This window comes from Quercus suber, unplaced genomic scaffold, assembly GCF_002906115.3.
Source record: "Quercus suber isolate HL8 unplaced genomic scaffold, Cork oak 2.0 scaffold_591, whole genome shotgun sequence".
Lineage (NCBI taxonomy): Eukaryota > Viridiplantae > Streptophyta > Magnoliopsida > Fagales > Fagaceae > Quercus > Quercus suber.
Genome location: NW_027070036.1, coordinates 317022 through 325245, shown reverse-complemented (window position 1 = coordinate 325245; position 8224 = coordinate 317022). Strand labels below are relative to the sequence as shown.

General features: G+C 33.4%; 3 long non-coding RNA genes across 6 annotated transcripts in view; 1 reads left to right on the top strand and 2 right to left on the bottom strand.

The window, feature by feature from the left end:
* The window catches only part of LOC136063894 (uncharacterized), an 8064-nt gene extending 7306 nt beyond the window's left edge, over positions 1–758 (top strand). Inside the window, exon 3 of the long non-coding RNA XR_010625543.1 lies at positions 526–758. This is a non-coding gene — a long non-coding RNA (uncharacterized LOC136063894). The remainder of the gene's footprint in view (positions 1–525) is intronic.
* Positions 759–3759: 3001 nt separating this feature from the next.
* Positions 3760–5539, bottom strand: LOC112017802 (uncharacterized). 3 transcript variants are annotated; one of them, XR_010625549.1, is made up of 4 exons: positions 5513–5539; positions 5268–5348; positions 5050–5118; positions 3760–4959 (listed from the first exon to the last, which is right to left on the bottom strand). It is a non-coding gene; the product is annotated as an uncharacterized LOC112017802 (long non-coding RNA). The 3 variants fall into 3 exon arrangements; XR_010625548.1 differs by having other exon boundaries at positions 5465–5535; XR_010625550.1 differs by lacking the exon at positions 5513–5539 and adding an exon at positions 5470–5493.
* Positions 5540–5637: 98 nt separating this feature from the next.
* On the bottom strand, positions 5638–6579 carry LOC136063897 (uncharacterized). Of its 2 annotated transcripts, none has more exons than XR_010625547.1 (4): positions 6248–6579; positions 6051–6131; positions 5833–5901; positions 5638–5742 (listed from the first exon to the last, which is right to left on the bottom strand). It is a non-coding gene; the product is annotated as an uncharacterized LOC136063897 (long non-coding RNA). The 2 variants fall into 2 exon arrangements; XR_010625546.1 differs by having other exon boundaries at positions 6296–6575.
* Between the last annotated feature and the right edge of the window lie 1645 nt (positions 6580–8224).

Genomic DNA, 8224 nt, shown 5'->3' with positions numbered 1-8224 from the left:
AAAGTGGTCCACATTAATTTAGACCTACATAACAAGACCATATCTTCTAGGTAAGACAACAACCTACATATCCAATTCAACCTAACACACAACATTATTACACAATCCATATTTCTTTTTTCTTTTTCTTTAGTAGGAGATTTCAAAAAACAAAAAGAACCAACCAACAAGCTGTTAGTTGGTGTACAAGCTAATTTGGTTCACAGGTCATATTCCTAAGCATGCATTTATAAACTAGCTAGTCATAAAGGACAGAATTACAACAAGAGAAAGACTAGTAAAATGGGGTTGCAAGGGAGACCATTTAGGTTTTTACATGATAATATTGTGTGACTCTTTAGGTTTTTAAATTTTAACTGTTTTCATATTTCGGTATGATTGCGGCATGTATGTTATTAAGCACATGCATACAAAAATAATCAAAAGAATCTAACCTTTATGGTAATATATTTATTGGAAGTATATTTTACAGTTTTTGCATAATTTGCTTAAGCTTCTTATTCATCAACAATGCTACTTTTTTAGGAGAGCTGGTCAGAAGTATTTGATACAAGTTGGCATCAAATCTAGTGCTTTCAAAGGAAAATGAACACGTTCAAAAATAATAGAAAATGCTAGAAATACTCCACTACAAGATATTTTTCGGTCACTGAAATGACGTATTTGTATAATTTGATAACTGAATTTTTTGGAAAATGCTGCAATTTAGTGAATTTTATTTTAATTGAAAGGGAGATTGAATTTCATGAGTTGCACTACCCTTGTTTATGTGAGTTGCACTGCATGTTTTTAGATATCAATTTATGTTGTTTGAAGATGATCGCTGCAAGAAGAAGAAAGAATGATGTCAGCTTACCGAGTAAAAGTTTAGTTTTAGTTTAGAAAACTTTGATGATTTCAAGGCTGATAAAAAGCCAAACTGGAGGAATGGTTGGGGGGATTGACAACCCGCATAATCATAGAGATGCAAGTGATGCCGAAAGGGCTTTTAATGACAATACTCGCTTCTGAAAAAGCTTTACCTGTAAATACTTTGTTTATTATATAATTTTCTCTGATAATGATTATATACAAGATATTTGTGGTGCTGTGAGATTCATTTTTGGGTAAGAATAAAAATTTGTTCTCATATTTTTGTACTGGTTCTATTACACCTACCATGGAATGGTGATCTCCACTAGTGTACCATTGAAAGACAATGTGTATTGTAATACCAGGAATCTGCAATCACTGCTTGGAAAATAGAATCAGGAATCTTCTTGTCATGAACACAAAATTGTGCATTTTAACATGTATTTGATGCTTCTGCCCTACCAACTAGTTTCCAGTACTTGTGCTGCTTCACCAAAAAAAAAAAAGTTTCCAGCACTGTATTTGTTATGTGAAGTAATGTTGAATGATGAGATAATAGCTAGTACATGCATTCGGCACTATCATTGTTTGGAGATGTTGAGTTTGGACAATCTGCTTGGCAACTATATGAATTTTGGCCATGGATCTTTTATTTTAAGTAAATAGATGTTTGGTTGGCTTCACCAACCCAAAGAAGAAAAAGAAAAGAAGCAGATGATGTTTGGCTTATCCGTTTGATTCCTAGTGTCCAAAATTTTGAAACTTCTTAGCAGTCAGTCAATAAGATTTTGCAACCTTCTAACTTATTATTCCATCTACTCCTAAATACTTTTTATCACACTAGAAATGTTCATCTTTTAACATCCCTAAAAGATAATCTGCATCAACCACGTTTCCGGTGCCCACTCATTCCAATATTGAGCTCTTTTTATAACATTTGGCTTATAGATTTCCTGTGGATCTTAAATTGATGAGAGACACGGCCAAAATTGAAAGCAAGTGAAGCATTAAAGCATCTGTGGTGCACAATAATTCCTTAATTAGACCTCAAATCAAGTAAATCAGGATATTGCAAAAGACAAATCCATCCAAAATATGCCAAGAATTGTATAGCAGGAGCAGTTGGATTGGAGACCCACACCTTTACCCTGACTCTCAATTGACAAAGCTAACCAAGTTTAGTCAAATGACTTGAATCATTATTCACCGTGAAAAAGAAATTGAAAAAAACTATATTATATATTCAAATGCGATCTTGAAATTATATAGATTTTTTTTTCTTTTTTTTGTTAATTGTAAGGTAAGAATATTGACAATATTTTGAAGATTTAATTTGCTATTCACAAAACATTGAATCTCATAGTAGAGGCTCAGTGATCGGCAGGACTCTTCTATCCACCCCACAAATCAGTTTGGCAGCAAACAAGCTTAACCAGTTGAGGTTCTGGGGCAGCCTCGTTCACATGAGTTCACCAGTGCCTAGCCAAACGGTGGTATTGATCAACAAGCACTCCATCATTCAGGAAATCTTGAATAATGCGCAGACTCTGGCAAACTTTCTCTTGTTGTAATTCTGTCCTTTATGACTAGCTAGTTTATAAATGCATGCTTAGGAATATGACCTGTGAACCAAATTAGCTTGTACACCAACTAACAGCTTGTTGGTTGGTTCTTTTTGTTTTTTGAAATCTCCTACTAAAGAAAAAGAAAAAAGAAATATGGATTGTGTAATAATGTTGTGTGTTAGGTTGAATTGGATATGTAGGTTGTTGTCTTACCTAGAAGATATGGTCTTGTTATGTAGGTCTAAATTAATGTGGACCACTTTGATACACACAATTGGGTCAAATAAGATATAAAAAGTAAAAGATAGTCATGATTTGTTAAGGCTTACACTGGGCATGACACATAATGTTCTGTTTTAGGACTCATTGTTGAATTCATGAATCTTGATGTCCTTCATTGAGTGAATAAAATTCGTACTTAAAGAAATTGCAGAATTTTACCCCACTCTAGAATAACCAAATCAAAGAAAAATTAAAATATAAACCTAAATAACCTAAATATAATTTTACCCGACTCTAGACATGATGGCCTTGTTTCTAGATATAATAGCCTAAAGGGCAAAACTTAGATACAATACCTTATGTACTGTGAGTTAGGTTCCCTCCCTAAAAATTAGCCATGTGAAATATGAAATATTATCACAACCCCATAATCTTCTCAATCAATTCAAATCAAGCTTGGACAAACAAGTAATAAGTTTGAAAAAAACAACTCAATCCCACCGAATTGTGACAGAGTCCTTTATGCACGTATTTCTGGTTTTAAGCATCAAATTAAAATTACTTCCAAAACCCACTGGTTGTTACACTATTTATGAACAGTATAAAATATTGCAACTTGCCAAACCTAGGACTTGGTTCTTGGTCTTCTTTTTTTGGTTATAAATATGCACAATTGGGTTAGGCTTTGATAGTATCTAACTATTTTGTCAACTAGTTCTCCACTCTGCCTAAGTAAAAGGGTATTCAATGTTCAAAGCCATAACATAAGGCAACAAGTCCTTTCATTTCCTTTGTGTTCTACTGGTTTTTTTTGTCAAAAATTAAAATTTTTTTCCCCTGAGATGGAGAGCCTTTTGGGTCTGCTTAGGATTCATGTCCTTAGAGGGGTAAACCTTGCAGTCAGGGATGTTAGATGCAGTGATCCTTATGTTGTTATCAAAATGGGCAAGCAGGTAAAAACAGATTTAAGCTATTTTGAACTTACACATAACTGTACTCCTAAGTTAAATACTTCTTGTAGAATTTTCCACATTCAAACTCAAGATTATTTTATAAAAAAAATATAAACAAAAAATGAAGAAGAAGAAGAAACCAAGGGAAAAAATAAACCAATAATTGATGAAAAAAAGTTCCAATATGAGAAATTTTATTTAGCCTCAATCTCTCTGTACATTAACTTATTCACTGACCAATATTGGAACAAACCAAAAATTAAAAAGCGAAGACCATATTTTTTCTGACACAAAAGATAGACAAACACTTGTTATATGCATATGCAGCTCAATATGAACAAACTCATTTCAACAAACGCCCTCAAAGCCTCAAAACTACTGCTGATGCTTCTTCTTCTTCTTAATTTCGGTATGTATTTAGGACACTTCAATATTTTAATATAGCACAAACCAACTCTAAAATTGGCGTTCTTACTGCCAAGGTGGTTGAAAAAATAATAATAATCTCCTCAGTCCATAGGTTCATAGTATCGTGTCCTCCCCACACTCCCAACCAAATTAGTTGAGAATTCAATCTCTGCCACTCAAAACTTGGAAATGCCAAAGAAGTTGGCAGAACCAGCAAATGGTGCATTACCCTATAATAAACTTAGTTATAAAATTTAATATGTGATGGTTAGACTCTTTTTTCAACTAATAAGGACATCTTCTACAACTCCTAGTTTAGAAAAATCCTAGTGCTCACTTATATCTTGGTAATCAAATACTCTGCATGGAAGGCTTAACTTAGATTTTAATTAAATGGGGAAGCAAATGACCACTTTAAAGTATGTTCAAATGTAAACTGAATGATTTCTAAAACTATTTTTCAGACATTTTGATTGTGGGAGAGAATTCACCCACTAGGTGGTGCCTAAAGCAAATCAAAATGCTCACTGTCAGTATTTAACTGTAAATAAACAGCAAGGTAGATGCTGGCTGAGGAAATTCAACAAATAAAACCTTTGAAAATGAAGTTTTGTGAGTAAAGTTGAGTTGAATTTGACTATTAAAAATAAAAACTAAAAAGCCAATGGGACAACCAAAAAAAAAAAAGGTAAGAGCTTTATACCACTATAGGGAGGTCATCAGAATTGTGATTTCACCCATGCATGTAGCACTAAGTGCATTTCTAATGTGTCAAAATTATTGATCAAAAAAATTGGCAAACAATTCATCCAAGTGAATAGCACACTGAATAAAAATTTTGAAAATAAATAAGGAATTAAAGAGAAAAGCCAAACGCATACCTTTGCACATCTTTCTTCAATCAGCTTCTTATCCCCACCCCCATGTAGAATTATTGTGTCATCAAGAGAGACAGACACCTGTTATTTTATTTTACTTTTTTGAAGTTAGTTGTGTCCCAAAGAAATTCAAATATAGCACCATAGCACACTCTGCACAAAAACATAAACCTTTTTTGCAGTTCCAAGCATTTCAAATTGAACTTTGTCAAGGGTTAAACCACAGTCTTCAATGATAACCTGTACAATAAAGGTCTTAGCATAAAAAGAAAAATATAAAAGAGAAAAGAAAAGAAGAGAAGAGAAAAAAAAAAAACTCTGCATATTATAAGTGTGTGTGTGTGTGTATACACATTAAAAACTAATTATGGGGTAAAAGATTGCATAACCTCTCCCCCGGTAAGAATGGCAAGATCATCTAAGTTTGCTCTTTTATTTTCCCCAAAACCAGGAGCTTTGATTGCACAAACCTAAACACATGAAATTACACTTTTAAATTATGAAAGTTGACACTACAACAAGCAGAATTAATGTCAAAACATCTTGATAATGAAGAAATTAAATTACAATTGAAGTAATACCAGACCTTACATATATGTATAGGCGCTCATCAGACTGAGTTGCAAGTTAATACCTGTTCATAAAATATTTAAAAAGGTAGTGCATTTCTAATGTGTCAAAATTATTGATCAAAAAAATTGGCAAACAATTCATCCAAGTGAATAGCACACTGAATAAAAATTTTGAAAATAAATAAGGAATTAAAGAGAAAAGCCAAACGCATACCTTTGCACATCTTTCTTCAATCAGCTTCTTATCCCCACCCCCATGTAGAATTATTGTGTCATCAAGAGAGACAGACACCTGTTATTTTATTTTACTTTTTTGAAGTTAGTTGTGTCCCAAAGAAATTCAAATATAGCACCATAGCACACTCTGCACAAAAACATAAACCTTTTTTGCAGTTCCAAGCATTTCAAATTGAACTTTGTCAAGGGTTAAACCACAGTCTTCAATGATAACCTGTACAATAAAGGTCTTAGCATAAAAAGAAAAATATAAAAGAGAAAAGAAAAGAAGAGAAGAGAAAAAAAAAAAACTCTGCATATTATAAGTGTGTGTGTGTGTGTATACACATTAAAAACTAATTATGGGGTAAAAGATTGCATAACCTCTCCCCCGGTAAGAATGGCAAGATCATCTAAGTTTGCTCTTTTATTTTCCCCAAAACCAGGAGCTTTGATTGCACAAACCTAAACACATGAAATTACACTTTTAAATTATGAAAGTTGACACTACAACAAGCAGAATTAATGTCAAAACATCTTGATAATGAAGAAATTAAATTACAATTGAAGTAATACCAGACCTTACATATATGTATAGGCGCTCATCAGACTGAGTTGCAAGTTAATACCTGTTCATAAAATATTTAAAAAGGTATCATTTGATAGAAGTCTGGCATTGCTTTTAAGATCAAAGCCAGCAGCGGCGTCATGGCGAGATGGGTGTCGCTTGGGTCTGCGAGATGGATCTCGCTGCTCTCGCGTGGGCAGCGGCAAAGTCTCTCTCACTCTGAGTCTCTCGCCTCTCATTGTCTTTTTTTTTCAGCCTTAGGTTTTCTTTTCTTTTTTTCTTTTGTTTTTCCGTTTGGAGAGGAGACTGGAGTCTTCGGTCAGATTGCTGGGTTTACATTTTTGGACTAAACTTTTTTTTTCTTTTTAATTTTTTACATGTGAGCTGGCCGGGTGGGTTAATGGTTTACAATTTCAGAGGGCCCAAGCTTTTTGTAAGGGGGCTCTAAGTAAATATGTTCAAATTACACATTCCAATATTTTATAGAAATAAATACCAAATGGCTTTAGAATGACGATTGACGAGTTTGTATAAATTTTGCGAAACCCAGAGAGAGAGAGAGAGAGAGAGAGAGAGAAGTGCTTTGTGGCACCGATAAGTCTTCAACAACGAAAACATTTCATTGCTATTAGGGCTCTCTCAGACTTAGCTAGTAGAGGCTCTACTGACTCAAATGAGGCTCACACTTATCATTGTGGTCGATATGCTAAACTCTCAATGACAAAATTATTTTGATAATTTTTTTAAAAAGGACTGGGTTGTTCATTTTTGATAAAATCGATCAATTGTGCTTAATTTTTTTTAGTTTTCTATTGTTAATTTTTGTTATTGTGGAAATTTTTTGGGATGTTTATTTCTTTTTTTTAGATGGGTCTAAATATAATAATAATTTTATGAAACAAAACTGCATAGACACTTTAGTTGGGGTAGTTATACTCATGTTGGACACAATCATTTGACACTTCCGCACACGTGGATCTAATGAAAATGCCTAAAAAATATATAACCTAGGGTAGTAGCCTTGATTGATGACTATTTCATACTAAATCTGTAGTTTCAATTCAAATGTTTACTGAAAATTTTAAAATTGTCAACAATTTTTGTATTGGATTTTTTGCATAACTTGCTAATTATATAGTCACCCTATTTCCAACCTTAGACACCACAATAAACACACAACTATGATTAAGTTGCAGACGTTGCATAAGAACAATTAGAGAGCACATAAGGTTATACATCTTCGGTTTTATAGTATATATTGATGATGCATAGAAAATCAATAAACTGAATGCTTCGGGCTTCAATGAGCTTGAGATTTCTTGGAAGGCCTGAAAAGAAAGAAGCACAATATCAAAGGTGACCAGGGTGAACTAGCCAAAAACCCTCCGATGCTTAAGTTAGTTTTTTCTCTTGAACTCAAGAATTCAAACTCTAGAAGTGGTGAAAAACTTACTTTGATTTCATATGGTTGAGTGATTTTATAGTGAGTTTTGGAGTGGTTACTTGTTTAGTAACTTCCTTAACGTGGATGGAAGTTAGAAGGTTCAGACTTAACTTCTACAACTGCCATCAGAAGTTAAGAACTTAGTGAGAAGTTAGAGCGATGAATAAGAATTTTGCTCTTACTTCAAAATAGCAGAACGTGGTCCGAATCATAAACTTTTGGATATAGATTTAATCAAAAAATTTCTAAGTGTTTGGCGGTCATCCAGGTGACTCCATGTTGGATGACCTTCTTGCACTTGGATGACCTTTATGGTCTTGAACAACACTATGGATGAATTGGAGATAGTCTAATTTTTGGTTCACCATCATATGTAATCATCAAGAAAATGACCTCAACTATGTTATTTTATAAGGAGGTATGCCCCAGAATGTGATGGAAACTACCAAGGGAGATACGTAGGAAGTTAATTGGGATATTTAAATATTTGTGGAAGAAACAACGATAATTCCAGCTGATTTTTTTTTTTTTTTTTTTTTTTTTTTG